This window comes from Puntigrus tetrazona, chromosome 19, assembly GCF_018831695.1.
Source record: "Puntigrus tetrazona isolate hp1 chromosome 19, ASM1883169v1, whole genome shotgun sequence".
Taxonomy (NCBI): Eukaryota; Metazoa; Chordata; class Actinopteri; order Cypriniformes; family Cyprinidae; genus Puntigrus; species Puntigrus tetrazona.
Window position 1 is genome coordinate 7,119,714 of NC_056717.1, and position 26,579 is coordinate 7,146,292.

The 26,579-nt window shown below is 38.9% G+C and overlaps 1 protein-coding gene across 1 annotated transcript in view; it reads right to left on the reverse strand.

The window, feature by feature from the left end:
- The window catches only part of nrsn1l (neurensin 1-like), a 157,742-nt gene that overhangs the window by 45,328 nt on the left and 85,835 nt on the right, over positions 1-26,579 (reverse strand). The window lies entirely within an intron of this gene.

Genomic DNA, 26,579 nt, shown 5'->3' on the forward strand with positions numbered 1-26,579 from the left:
TGGCTGATGAAGGGCCCAGTGAGACCCCAGCGGAGCGCTCGCCCAGGTCCGCCTGCGTCACACAGATTCCACACTTGTCTAAAAACGCACTGAGAAATGAACGGCCTCGCCGTTAATGAGTGGAGGGGGTAATTTAGACCCCCACTAATGTGCTTAATGCCAATTAATCATCTCCAGCCAAGATGTCAGAGAGATTACTGAGAAGGAACTGGATCCTTTGGCAGGACGGAGAGAGTCTGAGGAGGAAGTGTCACTCTAGTCTCTATAGGGGGCAACAGTGAGCTGTGAAACAAACAGACGCCGACCGTCCCAGTAGAAAATAAAATACATGAATGAGGAAGTGCTTCTGGCTTTCTTTTACTGCACACATTCCCTGCTCTTATTTTGGGCATAAAGCAACAGTGGCTGCAGAAAAAAAAATGATACGAGGCTAAATTTGTTCCCTTATTTGGTCACAGCAGGAGTGGGTGGAAAGACTACAATCTTATATCACTGTAACTGTAAATATCATGATATAGTTAACTGTGCTGGAAATTCATTGAAAGGAATGTTTGCATTTTATTAACAATGTGGCAATGGCTATTTTGGGGTAATTCGGTGAATCCAATACTTCACAAATAAAGAATACTGTCATTTGATCATGCTCATTTCTTTCTTTCTTTCTTTTTTTGGAATTTAAAGAACAAGAATCAAAAGACTTATTCACAATTATATTTGTGAGCAAATGTTGATTATACATTTTGTTATGCTAAACTAATTTTGGGCTCTTTATTTTTAACTACTCTTTATCATTATAACACAACACTGTAAAGACAACTGATTGCCATAAACAGTATATCTCTGTCCATTGTGGAAAAAACAGTGTGTCTTAAATATATACTTAAGACCTAAATAGATAAACGCATATATACATAATGCATTTGTTAATACAAATCCAACACTTTTGAAAATGGCACTTGGATTTAAATAAAAACGGTTATATTTTTATTTATTTTTTACTTTAAAGTGCATTTAAAAAATATTTGTGCTCGTCTGTTATTGTCTAACTGTAGTCTGTTATTGTAAAATACGCTTTGTATATATATATATATATATATATATATATATATATAGTACGTTTGGCAGTACATTTAAACCATATTTCAAAAATACCAAATGTAATTATAAAATCGCACGTACTTTACTCCTAATTAAATTAACACACACTAAAAAGTTCAGTTAAAAGGGTTTATAAAGCATGAAAACGGTACATTCAGTTCACACTTAATTATATTCTTTTAAAGTGTGTTATTAAAAAAATGACTAATTTTAAAGTATGCCAAAGTGTACTTTTCACAAGGGGTGGTATAACAAATAACACCATACCTATTAAGCCCTATTTCAGAGAAGTAATTATTACTTTTCAGACCTAAGAAAGGTTTTCTGAATGGGAGTGACTCTAGAAACAACCCAGTTTCAGAGCATTTCAGAATGGGATGTGTGAACTGCTTACTTTTCAGGTGTAGAAAGTCAATTAATTCCTCTAGAACTGCTTCTCGATCAGGCAGATGTGCCCTTGTGTCACTCAGTGTGAAGCCTGTTTCACTGGGTAGGGCGCATACCGCAGAATCCCACACGCTGCAAACTCCGCTCGGGTGTAGGACTCACATCATCGGCTGTCCGTCTCCGGGACCATCTCTGGTTTCCCTAACCGTGTCCCCCCCTCCCAAGAGCATTATCACCCACTCGACAGCCCCACATTTCCTCCTCATTATCTGCATTCCACTCAGACATCTGCCAGCGATGAGGGCAGGTATAGCTGCGCTAATGTGCTGAACATGGTATTTACTGTACACTGCAGGGGAAGAGGGCCAGTATCTCAGACTGCCAAGGACTGTTACAGTGGCTCGTGTTACATACGGAGCCCAGAACAAATGGTCTTTATAGCAAAAAGGGCTTGGAGAATAGGCTCTTTCACTAATGAAATAAAATGCTGATGAATGTACGCACAACTGTACAGTCAGCTCCCTGAACTTGCCATAAAATCTCATAAAACATATATACATGTAAAAAAATCTAAAGGAAATTTGCAGCATTGAGCAGAAGTGTCACTGCAAGTAGCAAATATTAGATTAATTACAATACATTTCTCTTAGCATTGCTATTTTTTAAAATGATTTAGATTTTTATTTGTGAAGTATATATATGAGAACATGTATATTCATTTTACCTGAGAATATTTCTACAATCATATTGTGAGACTATCTGTTCAGCACAGTTAAGTCTGCCTTACTAGCTTATGCTTTCATTGGAAATCCCATGTATGGGATACACCAGACGGCATAACTAGCTTAATTTAAATAAACTGCCTAGGTCAACCATAAATACACTAACATGTATGTTCAAATCAGGTTTGTGACTAAACTTATGCACCAGGACCTAACCGGCATAAACCAATCCTGAACATCCCATTCTGACTCCTAAGGTGCCAAAAACTGGAGCATGACAAGCTTCTTCAGGTGACAGTTTCTAAAACCATAAACTTTTGAGCTTTAAGGATGTGACAGACACAAAGGGATGATTTGGCCGTGGAATACTTCAAAACACCCATTGAGCAACCTTTGATAAGGTTGAGGAATTTGAAGTAGAAAAAGAAGGAAAATGTGTTGAAAAAGTCACAGAAACAGTAAAATTTGATTAAGTAAGGAGGAGGCGTTGAAGAAGTCAAAGAAGCAGTATAAGTTGAAGAAGAAGTTGGCGATGTCAAAGATTTAAAAAGTCTAATAATTCAAAGAAAAAGTCTAAGATGATGTTGAAGGAGGAGTAGTAGAAGTCAATGAAGTTAAAATAAAAATAAGAATTTGAAGAGGAAGAAGTTGTTGTAGGAGCATGTGAAAGTCAAGGAAAACTTTGAAGGAGTAAAACACACCTGGACCAGCTAATCCAACCTCTTCATACTGTACACACTAGAGCAAGATCGTCTGCTCTCCAGGAGCCCTCCATGCAAAAGACACTTGACCATGCTTCGGTTTTTCAAGTGAGAACAGTATGGCCTGGGTTACTTACTCAAGTCAGTTTCTTTCATTAAATCAGCCAAACTACAGTAGTTAAAAAAACAGCCTGAATGGGTTTATGAAACACTCTAAATTGACATCACTTGTGAGCTTTCTACACTGCCAAGTTGCTCGATCAACTTTGGTGCAATTGATGAATGTGCTGTGGGAGAGCACAAACCAGGGCATTTTCTAATACTAACTAACGTAAGACTTAGCCAGTGTGTATTATTCGAAATCCCAGTGATTAACGACACTTCAATATTGATTTTAAAGGACGAGAATTCAAAGTTTTAAACTCTGCAACACGAGAACCCTCTAGAGAAGAGTGGTGATGAGAGAAACAGGTCTGACAGTGAACTCGAGATGAACTGTGAACACTACCACCAGGAGTATATTCTCTCACAACGACGCACACCTCCTTCATACACCTAAAACATTCAGCACGTAGACAGAAGATTAAAGGAGAATCTTAATGATTCAAAACCTCACCGGCTGCAATAGAGTCTTTATCGTTGTTAAAAGTGAGAGAGCAAGTTCCTGGGAACTTCAAGACCAATTATGGAGACAATACATTATCTGGAGCCGGGGTGCGAGGTAGGGGAGCCGCTTCTGAGATTCATCAGCATGAATACAGCTTCAAAAGATGTGAGAAAAGGTGAGGGAAGATTTAAAACTCCTTTCTTTCACCTAATGCCCACCTGCAGGAGCATAGGATGGGACGCTGACCACCGCAATGTCAGGCAGCACACTATAAGCCTCATTGAAATGTAAAAACCGGTCTTGAACTTCACCTCTTGCTCTTATTCGGCACATGCAGCGGTGTGAAAAGAACAGAAACCGACACCAAGGGAGAACCAAAAGTCCAACTAGAAAAGGAAACGCATCTAGAACGGTCTTGTATCCTTCTCCTCAGGCAGCGTATCGGTCGGCCTTTCAGTCGCTGCCTCACACTGAGGCCCACACAAGTGAGGTCTGCCATTTTATTTATCTCTTCCTTCCTGCATCCCTCGCTTCCTTTCTACCGTATTCTTTACAGCGTCACCATCCCTTTCATTTCGGACAGTCATGCATTTATGGATTACAGCATGGCGATACACTCTGAGGGAGTCTGAATTACTCCTAAGCGTGCTGCGCCTCAAGCCGGGTCCGTACGGGAGGTCGAGTGAGGGGAATTCAAAGCAGCCAGCGTGAAGGAACTGCTGTTTGTTGTGACCAGCCTTCCCCCTCAGACAAAGAGAGGCCTCCTCAGGGTTTCCCAGCATGCAGCGGGCCCTGGGCGACCCCGTGTTTAAAGTGACAGCCGTAATTTAAGACCCTCTTTGTGGCAAGCCCTTCTTTTCTGGGCAAGATGAAGCACTGTCCATTTGTGTGGGCCTGCTGAGGTGACACTCCAGAGGAGGGCCGGTGCTAATTAGCAGCCAAACACACATGAGAGTGGCCGTCCGTGGCAGCAGATAAATCAAGCCTGGCCTTCTAATTCATTCGAGATGACCCTTGTCCAGCCAAGCCTTGTTTCGTAAAAGATGACTATAAAGACTTTAGCCAGCATCAATGGCTTTTATGAAGCAGCAGTCCTCGCTCTGCTATGACAATATATTCAGTGAACCAGTCGGGCCATTTATGCCACCTATGATTCATTGTGTGCAAATCATTCAGCTTATTACTGTTCTGAACATCGCTATTCTCTAGGCTAGAGCTATTCAGCCCTTTCAGGAGCCAGTTGAGGAGCCAAGTGGGCAAATGTCTTTTCTTTCCGATTTCAAAAATAGCCTTTTTCATCCAATCGGGACTGACGTGCTTTAAAAGATGTAATTATCTACAGTGCTTAAACTTCTGAAATGAGCTAAAAAGATCAATCTGGTTACTTTTGCATGGTTTTCATGCGAGCATGCCAGAAATGGATGTGGGAAGGGTGTGATGTAACTGTGAATAAAGCATTGTTTGCATGAAAGTGCAAAGTAATAGCAACAGAAATGACATAAAACAGGGTAACACTTTAGTATGGAGACCAATTCTCATTATTAACCAGTTGATTATTAGCAAGCTTTTTATGAACATATTGGCTGTTTATTATGCTTATAAAGCACATGTCCTGAATGACAATATTCTATAACCCCAGATACTACCCAATACCAAAACTTAACTACTGTACCTTACTAACTATTAATAAGCAGCAAATAAGAAGTTTGAGGCAAAGGTCATAGTTAATGGTTAGTTGACAGCAAAAACTGTACAGTGAAATAAAGTGTGAACTAAACTAAACCTATTATTAACCTAGTTGCACTTTTGTACTCAAAATATGGCAAACTAACAATGCTTACTGAAGAAGAGAAAAAGAAAATGTATATTTTTAAACCTTATACAGCTTGCAACCTGATTATGTTTGAAGCACAAACATTAAACATGTACTAATATTAATAAATATTATATTAGGTATTTATTTTAAACATAAATATTGCATTAAGTTTTAATATAAGTGTGTTTAATTCATATTTAATACAGTAGTGTCTTTCAGTGAGGTAATATTTGGAAAAAGCTATCCATTAGCATGCCCAGTAATGAGGCCTTTAGGGGCGCTATTTACTCACTATTATTTTTTTTTCCAGTAACAAGCAATTAAACAAATTACTGTTTACCCCGTTACAACGTTACAGTTACAGAAAATAAAATGCGGCATTACTACAATTTATTATAGGCTCAGTTCATCTTAATGAATGCGCATGAATGTGCCTATATACGAGTTATACCATAAACTCAGGTAGCCGAATTGACACTACATGTAAACTATATTGTAGTAGTATATTAGTAGCATCACAATTTCAATAGTTTTCACAATTAATTTTTTGGGACAATATCTAAAGCACCAAGAGAGTTGATCATTTTTACAATAATATATTATATTTGATTGGCGTTTCTCACATTGTCCCACAAAAACATTAAAATACTGTAGATTAGTGTACAGTGTTATAATAATAATAATGTATTCCATTTCGTCTCCTGTTCATTCATTTAACATTTATATTGACGACATCCATGTTTTTGACATTTGAATAGTTACTTTCCTTGGTAATTAGTTACTTTCATAATTATGTAACTCAATTGCTAACTCTTACTATTTGTGAGATGTATCTAGTAACTATAACCAATTCCTTTTTTAAAGTAACGTGACTTTGTCAACACCCAACAAGCTTCAGACAAAAACTTGTTAAACTCCAATTTTTAGGGAGAAGTGAGTCACTGAGCCACAGCAACAGCATTAAAGAGCCCCTCAAGGCTAGCGTGGGTTGAGTTCTCCCAAGACAAGAGCCAGCATCACTTCATACTAACGCGATAAGCTACCAATCATTTCTAAACAGTACAAATGCTGAGGGAATGCATTTTTTTTTTTTTATCAAATTACAAAAAGACTGCATGTTCTGAAAACAGGCAGATAATCAAAATGTTGCACTTCCTAGTTCATAAACAGGACCGGAGGCGTATCTGCAAAATTTCTCCCAACAAAAGCATTATTTCTGAACGGGTCCTCAGAGATAGACGAGCCAAATCACATGTGCTGTGTTGGAGTTGAGTACTGCTGAGTTTGTTTACACACATGTTTGTTTGACTTTTCTCATGATTTACTAGGTACTCTGGGAAATCACTATTGATCACTTGCGTAGATATGAGCCAGCTACTCACAATTAACAGTGCACCATGGGAGATACCTGCAGATACAGCTGTGCTAAGACAGCAATATCAGTTGAAGAAATGTCAAGAATATGAAATTACATTAAAGCAAAATGTTGATGCATCAACTTGGGATTGCTATGTAGTTGACAGTGAGTGACTGATAAAATGAAATATTCATACTCTAGGTGTGAGTTCAGTCAAAATAGTTCATGAGGCTCCTACTTAACTCAAATGTATCAGCTAACATCTATTTTCACTACAAACAACATGTTGATATAGTCTGTTAACTAATTTGAACTGTATTTTCATCTAAATTTGTACTGAATTCCATTCGACTTTGCCACTTAACTTTAAAACAAGCGGGGAAAGCTGTTAGCATTAGCATCCATCTTTGCATACTGTTATGGAAAATTAATTTCAGACAATTTTTGAGCCATTCGTAACTACACATCCACATTTTTCCTGCATTGACGGCCAATTGAGTATGTGCAGTGTTTTGAATGAATTTTTTTTGAAAGCAACATTTTTCATTAGTGTAATAGCAGATGCTTTACCAGTGCACAATTCTTTTTTTTCCAAGACCTCATATGAGTGTAACAGACTTTGCCCTTGCGTTCTGACCTGCTGCTGCCTTTGACATCGGCTCTGAATAGGTGCCAGCAAAGGGTTTTGCAGAGTAAATATCTTTCAGATGAAAGGGAATGCTAACAGAACTTTTGCATGAGGTTTGAAGAAAAAAAAAAATACATAATAGCTTTCTCCAGGAGCTATTTACTAACCTAATTGTCAGCTAAACACTGACCCATGTAATTAAAAGGCTACTCCATCCCAAAATTCTGTCATTAATATGTCGTTCCAAACCCGTAAAAGCTTCAAAGTACTATTTATGTCAGATGAAAACTGGGAGGCTTGTGACTGTCAATCATGAAGACGAGAATATGTTTTATACAATAATCGTCCGTGTGTCTCTCTGCGTAATTGAAGCAGCATTTCGAAGAATATTCACTAGACGCAAACTTGCTCTTCTGCAAACCACAATAAGTTTTCTTATGCACAAAGGAAACAAATGATTGAATAAAGTTGCTATTTTTATTTTCTTTGCGTACAAAAAGTATTCTCACGCTTCAGACTGAACTTGTACTTTTCTGGACCTCGACAGTGTCCATTACTTGGCGGTCAATGGGACAGTCACAAGCCTCACAGTTTTCATCTAAAATATCCTAAATTGTGCCCCGAAGACAAACTAAGCTTTAACGGGTTTGGAACGGCATGGAGGTATCCGATTAATGTTCAAGCGTTCCAAAATACCACTTACTAAAGACAAATCCAAACATGAAAAATGACTGACAGAAGGTGCTCTCTGATCGGTTAGCATTCAGATTGCCTATTTTGGCTTTTGTCAGAACTGAAGGCCATTAGAGACAAGTGTGATTTCTCAGGGCACCTATTCCAGTCATATCTGTTCTATCATTCACATATGAATTTGAATACAGCCCACAATGCATTGCTTCCAGGCTTACATTGGTCAAAGCACCTTAGCTACATTCCCAGTTATCCGGTCCTCATTCCTTTCGCCTGGTTCCTTCTGAAATTGCATTATTACTGACAGTACAGATATTGGATTTAGAACGGAACAAATGGTCTTAATAGGAATGAGATCACTCCGGTTAGACAGTGATTGGCTTACTTGGGCCTGGGCCAAAAACAATTTGTGATTCTTTTATACCTGTGTCTGTGCCCTGGAGATAGAGGAGAGCGAAAGAAAGACAGAGGGTGAGGGTGAAAAAGAGAGAGCGCAGAGGAGGAGAGAGAAGCTCTTTATCAGCTGCTTTGCTCCCCATGCATTACCTCATCTTTCTCTCTCTCTCTCTCTCCGCGACGCAAGATAAAACAAGCACCCAGGTTTTTCTTTTTTCCTTTTTTGGAGCTATTGAACAACCCACTACCCAACCCAACCGGTGTCCCAATATGAATGAGGAGCATTGTGAGCTTTGTTTGCCAGTATCGAGCAGTCCATCTTTGGAGGGCCAGCACAGGGGGAGGTAATGAAATCAGAATATTAGGTGTCTGCTGTTGACGGAGTGCTGACAGCCTTGTAAAGAAGAAGCGGCTGTATTGATTGAACACAAAACAACAAACAAACAAAAACACTAGCTTTCTTTTTGCACGAGGCGAGAGATGGTTTCTTTTTTTCTTTGTGTTTCTCCTCCTTTACTGCCAGGAAAGCTGACAGTTTGACACAAACAGCGGTGATTGGTGTGGTTTCTGGGATAACTAGGTAGGTTTTGGGTTATCATGGGTTTTTGACATTGAATCATTCACCCACATGATAAATTGAGAAAACACTCAATCGATTTGTTCAATATTGTAAGTGACTGTAGATGAATGAGTCATTGAATAATTCACTCAACTAATTCATCAAAAAATCTAATTCATTAATAAAATTAGTGCTTTTTGAATTTGGCACTGAAGCATTCACTCAACTAATTAGTTCAAAAACACTGATTCACTCAATAACAAAACAAGTGACTTACAAAAATTTTAAAATAATAATAATTAACGGAGGAAAATAAATTAATTATACAAAACATATAGCTGTTTTCATCAGTGATGCTTACCTAAAATAAGATTCATTAGTTAACATTAGTTAACGAATTAATGAACAATGCTTCAACAGTATTTATTAATCTTAATGTTAATGAACTGTGAAGTAGCAAACTAACAATGAATGACTGTATTTTTATTAAAACATTGATGAGGATTAATAAATTCTTTAATAAATGCATTGTTCATTGTTCGTTCATGTTAGCTAATACTTAAGTAACTAATATTACCAAATGACACATTGCAAAGTGTTACTGAAGTTGTTTAAAGTAAGTGGATGCAATCAGTTTATTTTAGCAAATAAAATGCATATTTTTCCCAGTGTATTTCACCTGCCATAAATACGCTCATTAACAATGTCACAGCTTTTTCTGCAGGTAAATGTGGCAGCATTAGCTCATTTGTGTGCATCATAAGCTTAATCACACAAAACTAAAGCTGACAGGCATGAATATGACACAAATATGTGTGTTTAAATATGTTTATACAAGCACAAATCTCAGGTAGTGAGTATCAGCATATGTGACTGAGTATACATAGCACTGGCGGTGTCTCATGCAAAGATGTAAAAAATGGCAAAAGACACGGTTGCATATTTTTCAAAATGGCAAACAATCTATAACAGAGACACCTACATTAAGAGAAAAGGCTAGTAGCATTTACGTAGTTCCCCGAGGGGCCCTCTGTGAGTGCAAAGTTAACGATAGGATCTGTCTTCATCAGGGTCTTTACGTTATTTCGTCTCTGGGAGGAGTGTTCTGGACCGCTTGCTTCTGTTTATGCAACAATATGCGTATGTAAATTGATGGAAAATTTGGCTAGATGCTGAAATCTGAAAGGTAAAGGGCGTGAGTTAGTGACTTTAAATAATGTTTGCTTGCACACAGGAGGACAGGTATAAATGAATTCAGACCACAACATTGCACATGCAAGATAATACACTTCTCGTGCTGGTGCTTGCAGCTGGAGCTTCGAGAAGGAATAGATGAAAACAACTTGAATATTCATGATAATAATTGTGGTCCCAAGATTAATTTCAAGCAAACACAGAGGATCTAAAAGCGATGTTTGCAAAGGAAGATGATGCAGTACATAAATCTTCGTTTACTTTCATTTTTACCTCTATCTTCAAGGTTTTCTCCCAAGGAGACCGTCTAAAAACATCGGTGCACGTCATCCTAGAGAACAGCATTCGACATTCGAAACGTACAAAATTGCTGTGATGGAAAAATGAAATATCTTTAAATTGCTGCTCTGTTTTCCCGAGCTATTCAGGGAGGGGTAAAAAGAGAAAGAATGCCAAAGTCTGTTTCACCTATTGACGTTCTTTTCTCTGAACGATATTTTGAACAGCATGCGTTTCTGAGGAACATCCCTCTTCTCCCAGTTGCCCTCCAACCATCTGATTTTATAGTCAGCGGAGAAACCTGAACATGGCTTATGGGCATGGTGGGAAATGAAATGCAATACAATGAAGAAGAGCACAAAGTGAGGAGGGGTAAAAATGAGAAAGATTCAAATGACTAGAACTTCTATAGCTGATGGCAAGGTCATCTATGTTTATAAAAACATAAATTACACATATTTAATTTAGCGAAGACAGAAATTGTGGGTTTGAATTGAGACCATGTGTCCCCCTGAGCAGTCTGATAAATAGAGCAGTTGAGAGCTGAGGCTGACTTGGAGGACTTGTTCATTAATTCTTCTGCTGGTCTTAATTGGAGCCCAGTAGGACTTCTGTTTTAAAGCAGCGCTAGACCTCAGACAACACGCAGAGCGAGCCAGACAAAGAAGCCGGCAGAACAAAGCCAGATCCCAAATCTGCTACTGCATATTTGCTGCAGGCGAGTCGAGGCGGCCCGGACCCTCTTTTGCGCTGTTTGATTTCATCACTTTTTATTGTATTACAAGTTGAGACTCTTAAAACTCCTTTGTTCGTTCTGTACTTACAAACTCTGCATAAAAAAAAAAAACTAGTTGAATTAAAATAATGATAAACTGAAAATACATATAAAAAATAAATAAATATACTTCAGTCTTACAGGCGTCATGCAAACCCATCACTGCAGTCCTAGAAGCATTGTGTACAGTTTTAAGTAGATTTTGAATGCACAAAAAAGTAAATTGTGCATTTTGTTAGATCTGTAGAGTTGCCCCTTCCATCCATTTATCTATTCATCCACTCTAATACATCTATTCATTCATCTATCCATCTTATCATTAAACGCATATAAGGATGGAGTATATACAGTATATGTAATGATAACGTGGAGGAGCCACGTTATTACATATATATACTCCATCCATCCATCTTTCTATACTATGCATCCATAAACCCTGTCAATCCATCCATATACTCATTTAATACTCATATCCTCCATCTATTCTTTCAATCCATCCATTTATATCTATGAACACATCTAACTCCATGCATCTATACACCAATCTAACCCATCAACTATCTATCCTTCTATCTATTCAATCTATTCATGTACTGTGCATACTCTATCCATCCGCTTTATCATTCCATCCACTCCATCCATCCATCCATCCCCCATATACTCCATCCATCCATAATTATTGCCCATCCATTATCTATTTATCCATTCATCCATCCTATCAATCCTTCCATCTACTGTACATACTCTATCCATCTATCCATTTACCCATTCTTCCACTCTATCAATCATCCATATACTCCACCCATCCAACCAACCACTCTATTAATCCATCCATCGATCTATCGATTATCCATTCATCCATATAATCCCTCCTTTCCTTCACCCATCCGTCTATTCGCATACTCCATGCATCTACATACATTCTTTCTGCCCATCCATCCAAATAACAAGCAAGCAAGCAAACATACAAAAAGCCATCCTGAATCTCAAAACTATGACAAAGTCTACTGCATGACAGTCTCAAATGAAAATAAGCCCAGCGATTAGGCGTCCAAACTCATTCGGGTATTTACAATGCAGTGGTGTTATGCCTTGCCAAACCAAAGGCCCTGCTGTTGAAGTCACATGGGCCCCATGAATGCAGGAGTCCACACAAAGACAGAGCGCATCACAGTCTGCTCTTTCTTTCTCTTCCGTCACCAAGCCATTCTCTCAAATACGCCACACACAACTGGGGCTTGTTCACGGACAGGGCTAAAGAACAAAATTTACACGAGAAACAAAACCCGAGCTGTGTGCTGGCTGTACACAAGCTGAGTGAGACTAACAGACCCCCTTTGAGAAGACAGGGAGCTTCCAGTGCACGGGGTTCACAGAGGTTACAAGTCCTTGGGCATAGAGGGGTCCTCTGCTAATGTTTTGAGGTGTGGTGGGGGTGGTCATATAGTAAGACGGTCACGCAGGCATGCTGAGAGAATGGTGTTATTTACAAGCACACACTGTCCTCCGTTGTCTCCTACACACTTTGGCAGTGGCCCCAGGACAAGGGCGACTGGTAAACATACTACTGAGTTCGTACAACAAAGGGCTTGCCGCAGTAAAGAGTTATGTTGGCTGACCGGCCATAAACTTAATGAAGAGATTAGCATGGTGCCATGGACACAAATGCAGATCATGAGGTCTCTTCAGCGGGACAGTGGGCGATTGTCATTGCCTTTTTTATCATGCTCATCATCACGTCGTAAGTTCGTCACTACAGTCCACAGCATGGCTGTTGTAAACACAAATGTTTTTGTCAGTTTCAACAACTCTTTTATTAGCAGGGATATTCTCAGTATTTTAATGATAACCATGAGATTCTGAGTACAGCCAACAACAGGTCACTGAAATATCAATGTGCTGACTTCTATCATGATAAAGAAAAAAAAAATTTTCCAAACATTTTAAAATATTAATTATTCAACTACAAATAATATTAATAATAATAATATAATTTTATTTCCAAAGTAAAAAGTGGCAGCGGTAATCTCTATGATTTAATTTTTTAAATTTTTTGGTTTATATATTTATAACATTTAAAACAAAATGACTTTGCTGGGTTTTTTTTTTCTTTACAATAATTTCATCCTTTAAAAGACACTCCATAATGACACTTCATTATAATATAAGACTAACTCTAAGCATAATACATTTTACCTTTTAAAAATATAGCGGCTCACAAAAATATTAAAATGTGGATTCAAGTCAAGTCATTACATTATAAAATAAATAAGTAAAGTAAAAAACCACAGTGTTACCATGCTATAAACCTCACAATCTTCTTGGACACAAAAGCTAAGCAGCAGATTTCCAGCTACCATCTTCTGCTGGAACACTTTAAAGGCCAATACCGTTCACATCCTCTATGAATCAATCTCAGATAAATCATTTTTAAAAGGATTGGGAAGGACCGTAGCGACTTCCTGTGACCATAAAGCAGCCTGATGTCCTTTTTTAAAAGACGAAGAAAAAAACATTATTACTTAGAGCCAAACAACACGCAAAGATCTCGACTGAGAGCTGATATAAAAATGAGCCAAACACAAGCATACAGAACAGAGGTCAAAGGTCAGTGCGGGACATGAAATCCGCCACTGACACAAATGGACACAGGGAATCCACCTCGCCACACGTCCCCCCCTACTTACTTACAGGCCTGAAGATGCTAACTGAATTACTCGTGATGGCTAATCCATCCATCATGACCACCAGGAGCCATGAATCAAGCATCCAAATGGTCACGGGAACAGGTCTCAGCGTCCCCACTTAGGGCGCCGTGTCTCAGGGTCTGTAGTCTCTTTGCGGAGTGAAAGGATTGATATGATGGATACTGGAGGAAAAATCAATACCATGAAAACAGAGTGAACATCAGGACTGCATCTTGAGGCATCCAGCACTGTAAATAATCAGGTCGTACATTAATTTTAGAGCATTATGATGCTGAGAGGCCAAGTCCTCTCATATCGGAAGTCATTAAATGAGCTATTCTTACCAGACTGACATAAGTCAGGAAGTATGTGAGCGAGAGGACCAATGATCGGCCTGAATGACAAATGGGGCTGCATTTTATGATAGAGCCATGCTATAGATGCTCAATAAAGAAAGAGCTGCACAATGAGACGTGCTAATTGAGCTTTTCATCTGTGCTTTGATTGCAGAGCGGCACCTACAGTATAAGCCATCTGTGGTGATTTATCACGGATGTGCAATAGCATTGATATTATTTTGATATATAATGTCCAAGGTATGTTCCATATTTATAAACCGTGTGCATTTGCGGACAGGTGTATGTGTTTAGTCTGGATGCATATTGCAGACCCAAAATGAATCATACTTTGGTCTTTAGGTTCCAAGAGTAAGGACACACTGGGGAAAAAATGTAATAAAAGAAAAATACAGTTTATGAGTCTTTATGAAAGATTTAAATCAAAACTTTTTTACTAATCACTAGAAATTCCAGTTTTGCATGGATGCCTCACGAAATGACTGGGTTTTGTCTGCAAAACTTTGCTGAACAGCAGAAAAGTGAGCCTCATCAACTTTGCATATTAGAAAGTTTTAAAAATTTGTAATGGCATATTCTATATACAGTCATTGTCTGTTTGTTTTGTGGGTATTCAGTAGTCAATTATTATGTCATCATGCATTTCACATAACTCTACATTTGAAAGTCATGTAAATAAAAACAAACTGTGGCCGGTCACTTTACATCTCAGTTAGGTGGTCTCTTCCTATCTAGGCAGTTCTTGGCCTGAATAAGTTCAAATGAGGGCCGGTGTTTACGCCGCGAGTCAAAAGTCTGGCTACACTTGTGTGTATGTATGGAGTGATATTTTCCTGAGGCTGTTGTGTCTCTTAGACCGATTGACAGTTGTATGACAGGGCTGGGAGTTCAAGAAAGTGCTTAAAAAGAGTGAGAGAGCTTTTCTGGCTCTTGTTTTGACAGATAGTAGTTCTTGTGTTATCTCTTCGGCTAAGCCCACAGGTGTTTTCAAATGCTGCTCATGTCCTCTCCTCTAAACACCAGCTGAGGCAACGGCCTCCATTCTCCCCACACTGCATCATGAAAGCTATTGTAAATGGCTCGGTATATCACTGGGTTATGACAATATTCATTCTTGCCTCATTCATCTACGGCTGTTTAAAACACGGCAAATGGTGGTGCTTCAAAATTAAATCACATAGCTACCTTGATTTGAAGCGTTCTGGTAGAAAGTGCTCTCGGGTTTCGCAAAGTACGATGTGCGACGTGAAAGAAAACTATTAAAAACGTGACCCACACGGATGAACGCTATAATCACACCGTAACTCAGTGGAAAGAAGGGACACAGATCATTTATTAGTGGCCTCGCTCCAGACCAAACAAATGCAGCCGCCTTAATGTTTTCTAAAATCTATATAAATCAATGTATAGAGCTTTACAGCCGTGACCTTTTCACCTCACGGTTTATATTCTCAGTACATTTCTTCTCACTATAAGTAATATGAAACACTTGGCACACGGCCCACTGACATCACCTTTTTGCAAATATTATCTGAGGCAATAACTTTGAAAAATGACACGAAAATAAATGCCTTGCTGCGTTGCAGCATGGAGAAAGTTATCTATCTATAATAAACTGTGTTTTTTGGAGTGAGTCGGGAATGTGTGTGTTAAATTAAAACACAGCTATGTTTTAGGACACTGAGGTAGTCACAAACCAACAGGCCTGTATAATATAAACCGGCTTTTCCCGAAAAGTGTCCTCATCTCACTTTTGACATTCCTTCAGTAATTAGCTGAAGCAGACTGCTCTCTTCCAGAGCTTTCAGGAAGTGGTTTCGCTAGGGCTAAATATACATTAGAGTGTGTTGTTTCAGCCCAAGCAATGTAAATGAAACAGGCATTTATCAGGTGGCAGGGGATTTATGGGCATAGATCGCACCTTCTTTAGTGGCTCAGCTCCCAGACACTCTGCCAGGAGGACACACAGACAGAGAAAGGTAAATGCTATAGGCGTTTCACAGAATAAATCTGAATTTAATTGAGATTCGTTAAAAACTGGGTTAGGGTGTCTTTCCTATTTTAACCACACGTGGACTCGCACGCTTAAAGCTTTTCATAAACGAAGAAAGGGGCAGTGTGGAAAAGACGGTTAACATAAAAAGAGATCTATGGTTATCCTTGGGCAACGTTTGTAATTAAATTGATCGAGTAATTGAGATGAATCTCTATTGAATTATGTGAGGAATCTTGGTCTTTTCTAAGAATCTGAGGAAAAAAAATTCCACACTAACACAGAACCCAGGCTGACTGGAAGATACTAAGAAATGTTTGGGAACTCAGGATTATGATTTAGCATTCGCTCCAATGAAAAGGACACTTTCAGCTCCACACACAATGTTCCTGATGCTGAAAACTTCCTAATGCGCAATTATTGGACTGAAGAAAAACGTTCAGTATTATTATGATCAAGATCTTAAATAATTCATCCTGAACTTGGCGGTCGCATTACCATATATAAAAGAAACATTCAGACCATTATCTCGCTTTGGCCAAGTTTCACATACACTCTACAAAAGGTTTCAATTATAGAAAAAAAAGGGTTTTACAGACCGACGCTGCAGGAGAAACATTATAATGGTGCTGTATTATAAAGATATTGGAATATCATTCTGAGAATGTCCCTACTGTCAGACAGATATCATTGGAATAGGCATTCTGAAAAAAGACGTTTCTGTGGCAGCTTTAGACTGAGAAGTCGTGAAAGCAGCCCACGCTTATGTTTTAACCAATCAGAGATACTGACTCTCTTCTGTCACGAAAAGATGATATTCTGAAAAAACAACTTCGTATTAATATGGAGCCCCGGTGACAGTTTGTGTGCGTGTACACACACAGGTTCTTCAAAATTTATTATTTGTTGCACAGAAGATTTTTTTTGTTGAACAGAACAAAAGAAAATTGCAATAAGGAAATAACACAAAGATTAGTTATGACAGATCATTATTATTGGATACCGTTTATATAATATTTAATGTAACCTTAAGATGGCATGAAGCCTACCTTTTCCAATTTAATTTAATTGATTCATTCAGTAACATTTTTTTACTTCTACTTTTTCATTGGTACTTTTAGAACGTTTGTAATTGTCGAAGTATCTTGAACAGTCACCTCAACCCTATACCAGAAAAAATGATCAGTTCTTCACTAAACTTAAAGTGCTGCACAGGAGCACTGAAGCACTTTGAAGAGTTTTCTTAGCAGTGTACACCAGCTTTATGTTGCTGAACCTCCTTGTCATGGAAGCATTCTTACAGATGTTGTTTTCCTCAGAATGTTCCATTGCCACTGGCGAGACCCCAACCACACAGCGCACAATGATGGTATAGACTGTGAAGACCCTGACTCTAATGAGGGCATAGCAAGGCCTCACTGAACTCTATGAACAGGAGTCCGCACACTTCCATCTCTCTCTCCCTCTGTCTTGTTCGTCAAAGTCAACCACCAGCTCCTTATCATTAAAACATTGGCCCTAAAGCCATGTAAAGCACAGTAATAAAAACATACAGAAGATCAAAATACTCTTATGAAGGACTGGGTCACATTCTCCTCATGAGCATTTCGTTAAAATCACAGCTAAATATTTCACGCCACTCAGCCCGCAATAATTATTCCACTGTTGTTGGACTGCAAACAAAATGAAATATGAATCACAGGGATTCGGCGTGCTGTACACGGGTCCCTCTTATCAGAACTGAATATCTGATAACGCTGCAACCTGTGCCTCGGCTGACCTTTCTCAAGAGTTTTCAGCATTGTCCACTGACATTTGCATTATTTACTGGCATGTTTTATTCAGTTAGAACAAGGCTTACAAATAACAGAGTGGGTTTAAAATGGACAGGAAGTAAAGCGCCAACTCTGCTTCCTGGATCTGACTTCTGAGCCTCTCTTCCTCCATCTTCCCCGTTGCTTTAGCTGACTGACTCCAGCTGTGGAACTCCTATAGCGAGATGTGCTCTCTGACAGCTAGAGGTAACCAGAGATTTATGTGTTTTGCTATAAACTTGCAGGTGCAAATCCTGTAGATCTCACACTTTTATAGATGGACCATAAAACTGATTCATAAAGAGAAATGTTGTGCTGCATTGTGCGTTTTTTGACCGTGCCGACATTGCAACACGCTATGAGTGAGTTTAAACAAACATACGCTGCAGAGGCAAGATGGATGTGCTACTCAATCGGGACAATGCATACCGCAATATTATATTTTGAACCACTGTCGTAAGCAAATATATTTAAACCTGATGTTCTTGGTGCATCGCAGCCATCATAATAACTCAAACTAGACTAACAAGAACTGAAGGATATGAATAGTATGTGGAGTATTGGTTTCTAGGGTGTTGCTAGGTATAATCCAAAGTTTATGTTTTTGGTGTGCAGTCAAGCTATGTGTATCCATTACAGTGACAAAACCATCTGTATCCGTATTCAGACATAAATAAATGTTGGCCTTTATTTTCAAATGCAAAAAATTGGGCATATGTAAACAAGTGTTACTGAATAGGCCTAAACTCCTAAAATATTGGTGGTTCATAGTTTAAAGCAGTCAGCGGGCCTCATTCATAAAACATGAGCAGAACAAAAGTGTGTAAACTGTTCGTAAAGCTGTTCTCATAAATTTTAAAAGCAGTGCCTGTCACTTTCACGTTTATACTGAGCCGTTCAATGGAGGAGAGGCGGGACAAATACCACACCAACCAATCATCCTACTTGTATTACGCAATTTGCGCAGCTGTAATTCATAGATTATGCTAATTATGCTTGTTGCGCCCTTTTTATGAAGAGATTTTTTGTGAAGGTCAGTTTTAAGCAACGGTTACTATTAGAATTTACAGAAATTGAATTAGGCCCAGTGTTTGTGTGAAAAAAACATGACCCTTTTTGCAATTGTTAAAATATTCATAACTAATTTAATTACATGTAACTAGTTACTTCCCAACACTGAAAGCAAACTAGCTTAGGCTGGTTTGATTTTTTTTATTTATTTAGCGAAAGTCAGTTGGCTCCAATATTGTCATGGGTTAAAGTGTGCATAAATGTAAACTGCGGTTAGTTTAAAACAGGAATATACAATCGTACGCTTGGCTTAGCGTGAGTGACTGAACAATAATTTATCACTTTCACAACCATGCATTGCAGACACAGTGACACATAACCATATTTTATCAAGAAGATTCAAATCTAATAAATCAGGTGAAGTGGAGAGTAATTATTTTCCAGGGTTAACACTAACAGAATCAGCAAGGTTGTTGTAGGACGTGTGAAGAGCGCGGCTGCCCATCTTCGTGCCATTCATGCGTCCGCTTCTGGATCTCTGCATTCAGGCAGCGGGACAGACGCAGCATCAGCTGGTGGGCTCTCAGGACTCATAATGGAATAATGCCATGCTAACCAAATGGGGCTAATCCAGCATACGGGGCCCAAATCCTATCACTGATGTGTCAGATGTCATCAGAGCGTTAGCGAATGAAGACCCCCCGCATGGAGAGAGTAAACAGTTTACAGAGAATCGCTCGCAGATGCACGCAAGGTCAGACTCATGGAGAAGTCACTGAGAGGTGTGCTTAAAAGAATACTGCTGACAACATGAGAAGCATTCACTACTGCAGCAAAAGCAGCCGTGTGCGCTTATATGAAACTCATGCTGTTACTTAACAGAATTTTTAGGCTATAGCTATAAATAGAAGTAGTTGAAGTCCTCGCTGTTTGCATTTGCAGTGCAATCGAGCAATCTAAACAACTGCATGTTGTATGAATAGGGCTTACTTTTTTTTTTGAGACCATGTTGTTAAAACCTAATGTACCGATTTTTGTGCAACAGCATTTTTATGTGCCTTAACTGCACGTTTCTCAGCAATTAAAAAAAAAAAAAAAAAAAAAAACTGAGCTAAAACACAGGCTCATACGTGACCCCTGGCACATTTTTTTGTTGATATACTGTAGATAAAAATATCCCTGGACTGTAGCTAAAAGTTAATGCTCATGTTGGAAATGTTCCCCACACCAAATCCAACCCTAAACCTACCGAATAGTGTTAACAAATGCAAAACTGATATATAAAAAAAGAACATCTGCTGATGCAACAAATTCAACTTCCTTTTACACAGGTCTGAACTGTTTTGTTGAACTGTAGTTACACAGGATTTGAACAGAAGCTCCTTGCCTCTCAAGTACATCTCTATATTCCATGAGCTACCGAACAAACCTACCATCTATGAAAATCCGTTGATATGAAGCTTGATGTGTGTGATGCGTTTAAAAGTTGAAAAAATGATAGTCTTACTGCGTGATAGTTTTACTGCCTCCAGTGAAACTGCAGTGATATGTACTTGTTGGTACGTATTTTGTGCCTCGCTAAAAAGTGCACCAAAGAACGTTTATGCCATGAGACCAGGTAGAAATTCAGTTCTATAGTCGTTTACTCACCCTAATGAAAATCCAAACTATCTTTCTTACATAGAACAGAAATCATGTTCATGAAAGCAGAGAGGCTTTCTAACGAATGTAAATCAATATTTACACAATATTTGTGTGCACGGATCAATTCTCATTCATTGTATCTGCATGGAAAAGAGCAACCAACAGTCTTCGAAATGTCTCCTTTTGAGTTCAGTGGAACAAAGCTATTAAATTTGGATTTGAGCAACATAAGGAGAAATAAATGATTTTAATTCTGAGGTGAGCTAACCCTTTACTGTAATAAATTAACATGAAAACAAAGTTTAACCTTCATGTACCTCTTAATTGTAATATGCCAACACAGCACTTTGCGGACACATACTCTAAGGACGCAGTTCAACAAAGAAAGAGAGATAACAAATAAGAAAAATGTGAAGGAGCGGTGCACTGAAATGTCAGCAACTAATGGAGTCCAGGTTGTTAAAGCAAGCTCTCGGAGCACCTACCGTGCACACAGCGGAGCTGCGGCGAATGCGACCCTTGCCCTGTGTACTCATTGTAATGTGCTGAGGAGGGTGGAGAGGACGCCCAGCGCAACAAAGCTCATTTACAGCTGTATACAGCGGCGTACATATAGAGCACTATAACCTACAGCAATGCCAGACCGATCAATATCACAGTCGATACTTTATTTTTCATCCAATTTAAACAAAACGTACAGATGCCCCGAGTGCTACGCCAACAGGTTTATGAATTCTAGACGTGCTGGAAACGCATTTTGGCTCGGGCTGCCACATCCCTTAGAACGAGCAATGAAAATGGGGCCGTGATGACTTTAATCATTACCTGCAGTCTGGGAGAGTCAGTCAGACGAGAACTTGAGGGTGGAGGGGGGGGGCGTAAAGAAGACTCCGTCTCCTAAAGTCAGGTCACCATATTCATGCAAGTTCCCACACAGAATCATTAGAGGATAACAGCAGGGAATACGAAGGCATTGCCATTAACACCCAGAAAGCCATTACTTAATTAATTAATGGCCTCAGCTTTAATTAAGTAATGAGGTCCTGTTTTATCGCCGGATGCGTGACAGCAGATTGAGAGGAGATCCCTCGCATACATCTAAAATCAGAAACGAGGGCCGTTAAATGTGACAACCAGTGAAATGTCACTCTATCAAAGATAATGAGTAATATCTCACCCCAGAATCTATTTCCTGATGAATTAAACATTTGAGATTACACCGCAAACAGCTGGATACCGGCTGATTCATGAGAGCCATAAAGACATATCCAATCTCATTTTAATCTCCATTATTCATAAAGCGTGAAACATCCCACACGGTATCTGTTCAATAATTACCAGCACTATGATGATGATGTTTAGGAACAACTGCTATATACTGGATCTATATTTCCCATGATTCTGATGAGCCATGTGGGGTTTCGTTCTCATCAGAAAGCAGCAATGGATATAAAATGTGTAGCATTTCAACTTGACACCAGCGATATATTATGAACTCAGCTGAGAGTTGTTATAAAGCTTATGCTTGCTTACGAAACTGCAATAACCAGACCCAAACAGAATCTGCACACGGGTCAATGACATATAAAACTGTCTGTAATAAAGAAACAGGGAAGAATCTAGATTAAAATTTATATGCATAATTCTTATGCATATATATATATATATATATATATATATATATATATATATATATATATATATATATATATATATATATATATATATATATACACACACACACACACGTAAATATTAAAAATATACACACATTTCAAACAGGCAGTGTAATATGGCTATATTACATTAAAAATCACTAAATCCATATTTGCATTCAGAAATGTTACATACTCATAAAAGAACATGCATATTTAAGTCATTCATGTATTTTGAAATGCATTAAAATATTGCAAAATGACTAATAGACTAAAGTAATGTGTCAAAACATCAACAAAGCATAACTGCATAATTGCTTGTTATTTGCAAAGTTCTAAACATTCTCCATATTTTGTGTCTGTTTACTAAACAATGTTGCTAATTTGATTCAACTTTCAATTTACTACGTTGGAAGTCTTTCTGCAGATTTTCTGCCCAAATCAGCATGTGAAATGTGAAAAAAGGCTGTATATTCTGTCTCAGCCTAGCCATAATGCATCATATTAATACTAAGTATGTTTTAACTAATTCAGAGGCATCTCGAACTGCCAACAGGGTGGAGTAGTTTTGATAAGCGAGAACTTGATGAGAATTTCAATAGCATCCCGCTGTAATGCATCATATTTAGCCACATCCAAACTTTTTCACCCTTGGAGGCAAAGTGAGTTTAATGTAATTAGGGACACAGATTCCTTACACACTAGACAGCATGCCGTGTGATAAATGACTATTCATTGGGGACAACAAGCAACAGCAGGTCACATGCCTCTTCCCCTCTCTCTCTCCATCTCTCTCTCTCTCTCTCCCCCCGTCTTTCCAAACAAAAAGAACCCTCAGGGACATTTCTGATACTCGCAGACTATTCTGTACAATGCCTGTGTGTGTTTGTAGTTATCTCTCATGGAGCGCAGGCATTGCAACTTAGACCACCTAGGTTGTGTGGCCAGTGAATTGGATCTCTCTCATAGAATCCTGGCAGGCAGCCATTTGCACGACTATTAAACTTCGAAAGATAAGGTCATCCAGAGAGAGACATACCAAGGTACCTATACTGAAAGTGAGCTGTCCAATAAGAACATAAAAGCTCAGTCTGCTATAACGCTCTCCGCTGCTGTTCATCCAGTCCTCTTTTGCTGATAAATCTGGATGAAGGGGCTTCTGCTGCTGAGCAGATTGAATCAAACTGCCCGATGCAGGTCTGAGCACTTTTTTTTTGACTTAGCACTTCTCACACATGTCAGCCGGTCAAGCGAGCCGGGTCACAGGTGCCTAGAGGAAAACAATATCTCCTTTCAGTGGCGCAATAAGATTTGAGTGGAGTTTCATCAAACTGCACAGGCGGAATGCACTCTCTTTCGCTGGGTGGGAATGAATTGCAATACTGTCATTAAAAGAAGGAGCGTACCTTCTCCCTTGCTATCTACCTTCTCTCTTCTCACTTTGGCCTTTCCTGACCTTAAACTGAACCACAATATGCTGAACAGATGGAAGCTGCTCAAGTCAGAGGTCATCTTTCTTTTCGCTCTTCCTTTGTCTTTCGCTTGGATCTCTCATTCTAAACCTGTAGCTGTGACTTGCAATCAATACTGTTATTGAGGTGGTTGTTGGAAATTAGCTAGCTGATTAGAGTTACTTTCCGTTCCCACAGGTCGGCCATTATTGACCTTTCCTGATGAGCATTCGTTCTCAAGTCTCTTTAGGGCTTTTCACAGTGCATTTAACCGGGGTTATTGTCTTTTTATACCTCTGATGAAGAACACTTTTAACCCTGGGTTAAGCAAAGTTTCACACTTGTAATTTCGAAGTCTGGGTTACGTAAACCTGATTCAGAGCACCGCTCGCAACACTTTTGCAGCTCTAACACCATTTTTTGGTGGCAAAGATATACAGTGTAAATCTATGCGGTGTTTGAAAGTTACAGTGAGAGCATCAAACCACCAATCACACACTAAATAGTGCTTAGCTCATTAAATATTCATGAGTTGTACATATGCATAAACAGTTTGAATGTTGGATGTGGCTGTAAACACAAAGTTTGTTTTTTTTATGCTTTAGGAGACATTAAACGGCAAAAGTAGCTTCGTGGTGTGACATTTTCATGATGGGTAAAAAAAAATGAAAACATTGCTTAACCACAGTTTTTTTTTTTAGTTAATTTTTTTGATTGACACGTCAAGTCTGGAAATAAGACTGTTAACCATGGATTCAAAAGTGTACAGTGGAAATCTTAAAGCTTTAACCCCCAGGATTAATTACTAACCATTTCATATGCATTTTACAAGGCAGCCAAATCATACGACCTCACTCATACGATTTTGTACGATTTGTCTAAACCCCAGTGATGGATAGGTTTAAGGGCTGGGTTAGGTGTAGGTCAACTCGTAAAATACTTACAATTTTTATTTGTACGAGTGACTTCGTATAAATTCTCACGTATTAGCCACCTTGTAAAATATTTATGAATTCCTGTGAGATTGGGCCGGCAAAAAGATAAATGAATGCATGAACTTCTCAGGCATTGAACTGAAATCTGACCTTTGTTAGGGGACAGTCAAATCGTGTTCATGTATAAATGCTTGTTCCCGTCAGCTGTCCTTATCTTAACCACTAGGCAAAAACATTCAGACCCAATGAAATGGGATTCCTTATCAAAGCTTATACAAAAGGACAACTGTTCCTGAGCAGTTAGAGCTAAAGCTCTGGACAGAACTGTCTCTGCCCTGTAGGTCTCAATCTCAATATAGACCTTAATCCAACCAGACTGTTTTCAAAGAATAATAATAGGACCTTGATGGTTACCAAAGGGAGCACAACAGGCTTTGAAGGTCAAAAATCATAAACATTGCAAACACAAGGCACAGAAATTATGAATATAATGTTTTTCTTAAGGCTATGGCATGCTACAGATGTCAACTAAATATAGATAACACAAAGCCGGGGAGACAATAGAATAAACATGTCTGGATTTAGTCAATGTACACTTAAAAGGCCTTGCTTAATTATTACACAGTCTTACACATTTCAGGGTAATTGTCTCTGTGTTCGTGTGCGTGTGTATAGATTGTGTGCGTGAAACAGACAGAACAAACGCATAGGTGTACATGCCACGAGAATACACTTCCAGACTGCTGAAACGTCCAAGTCTAAATCTTTTACAACTCAGAATAAATTGGCATCGCTCTTGGGGATCCAAACAAACCCTGGGCCGAAAACAAACACTACAGGAAATAGGATGTGCAGGCCATCAATTCTGAATACTGATTGTTGAGAATGTATTTACCGCAGGTCTTAGACAATGGATCCCCCGGTGACTGGTTAGGCAAGGCCTTTTAACACACAGAGGGACTATTCTAGAATAAAAAGGAAAAAAAAGACTTTTTCTATATTGCTGAAATGACCAGCTTTGCCAGTAACCAACATTTGTTGTGCTCTGCATGCTGGTACCAAACTGTAAATGTTATTAGAATGAGACGACTGTGTTCTAGTTCACCAGCATGGGATCATCATGGGATGCTGGTGCAATGGCTGACAATCACAGGATATTGATGCAGTGGTTTATTATCATAGGATGCTGGTGTACTGGTGGGACATCAGAGGATGCTGATATACTGGTTAATCATCACAGAATGTTGGTGTGTGGGTTGACCATTATGAGATGTTACTGTGCTGACTGACCATCAAAAGGTGCTTGTGTATGGATCGACCATCACAGGATGATGATGATGAACTGATTGACCATTACAAGATGTTAGTAAACTGGTTGACCATCAAAGGTTGCTAGTTAATTATCATAGGGTGCTGGTGTACTGGTTGACCATTACACCAGCACGAAAATCAGCCTTGGCCAGTACAGAATAGTCAGAGAAAACTTGAAAACAGTGTCAAAAGAACATAAAACAATTATATACACACTAGATACAACATTAATATGAAAAAGTACCTACAGGTTTCTCATACCAACTGCTTGAGGTGTCTCACAGATCATGTCAGACGCTGATACAGTAGGAGATGCATTGAGCCTGATATAGATTGATACAGTGGGAGATTTTCAGTCCTATTCTGAGACTAGATCGCTTTGAAAGAGCTGTGGCTGAAAAACACAAATCTGCGGGTGAGTGATGAGAGTGTGATGTAATTTGCCGTCAAGCTGAGAGAACAGCTGAAGCTCCTGGGAGACTCAATCCCATCGATTTATGACATCAAAACAAA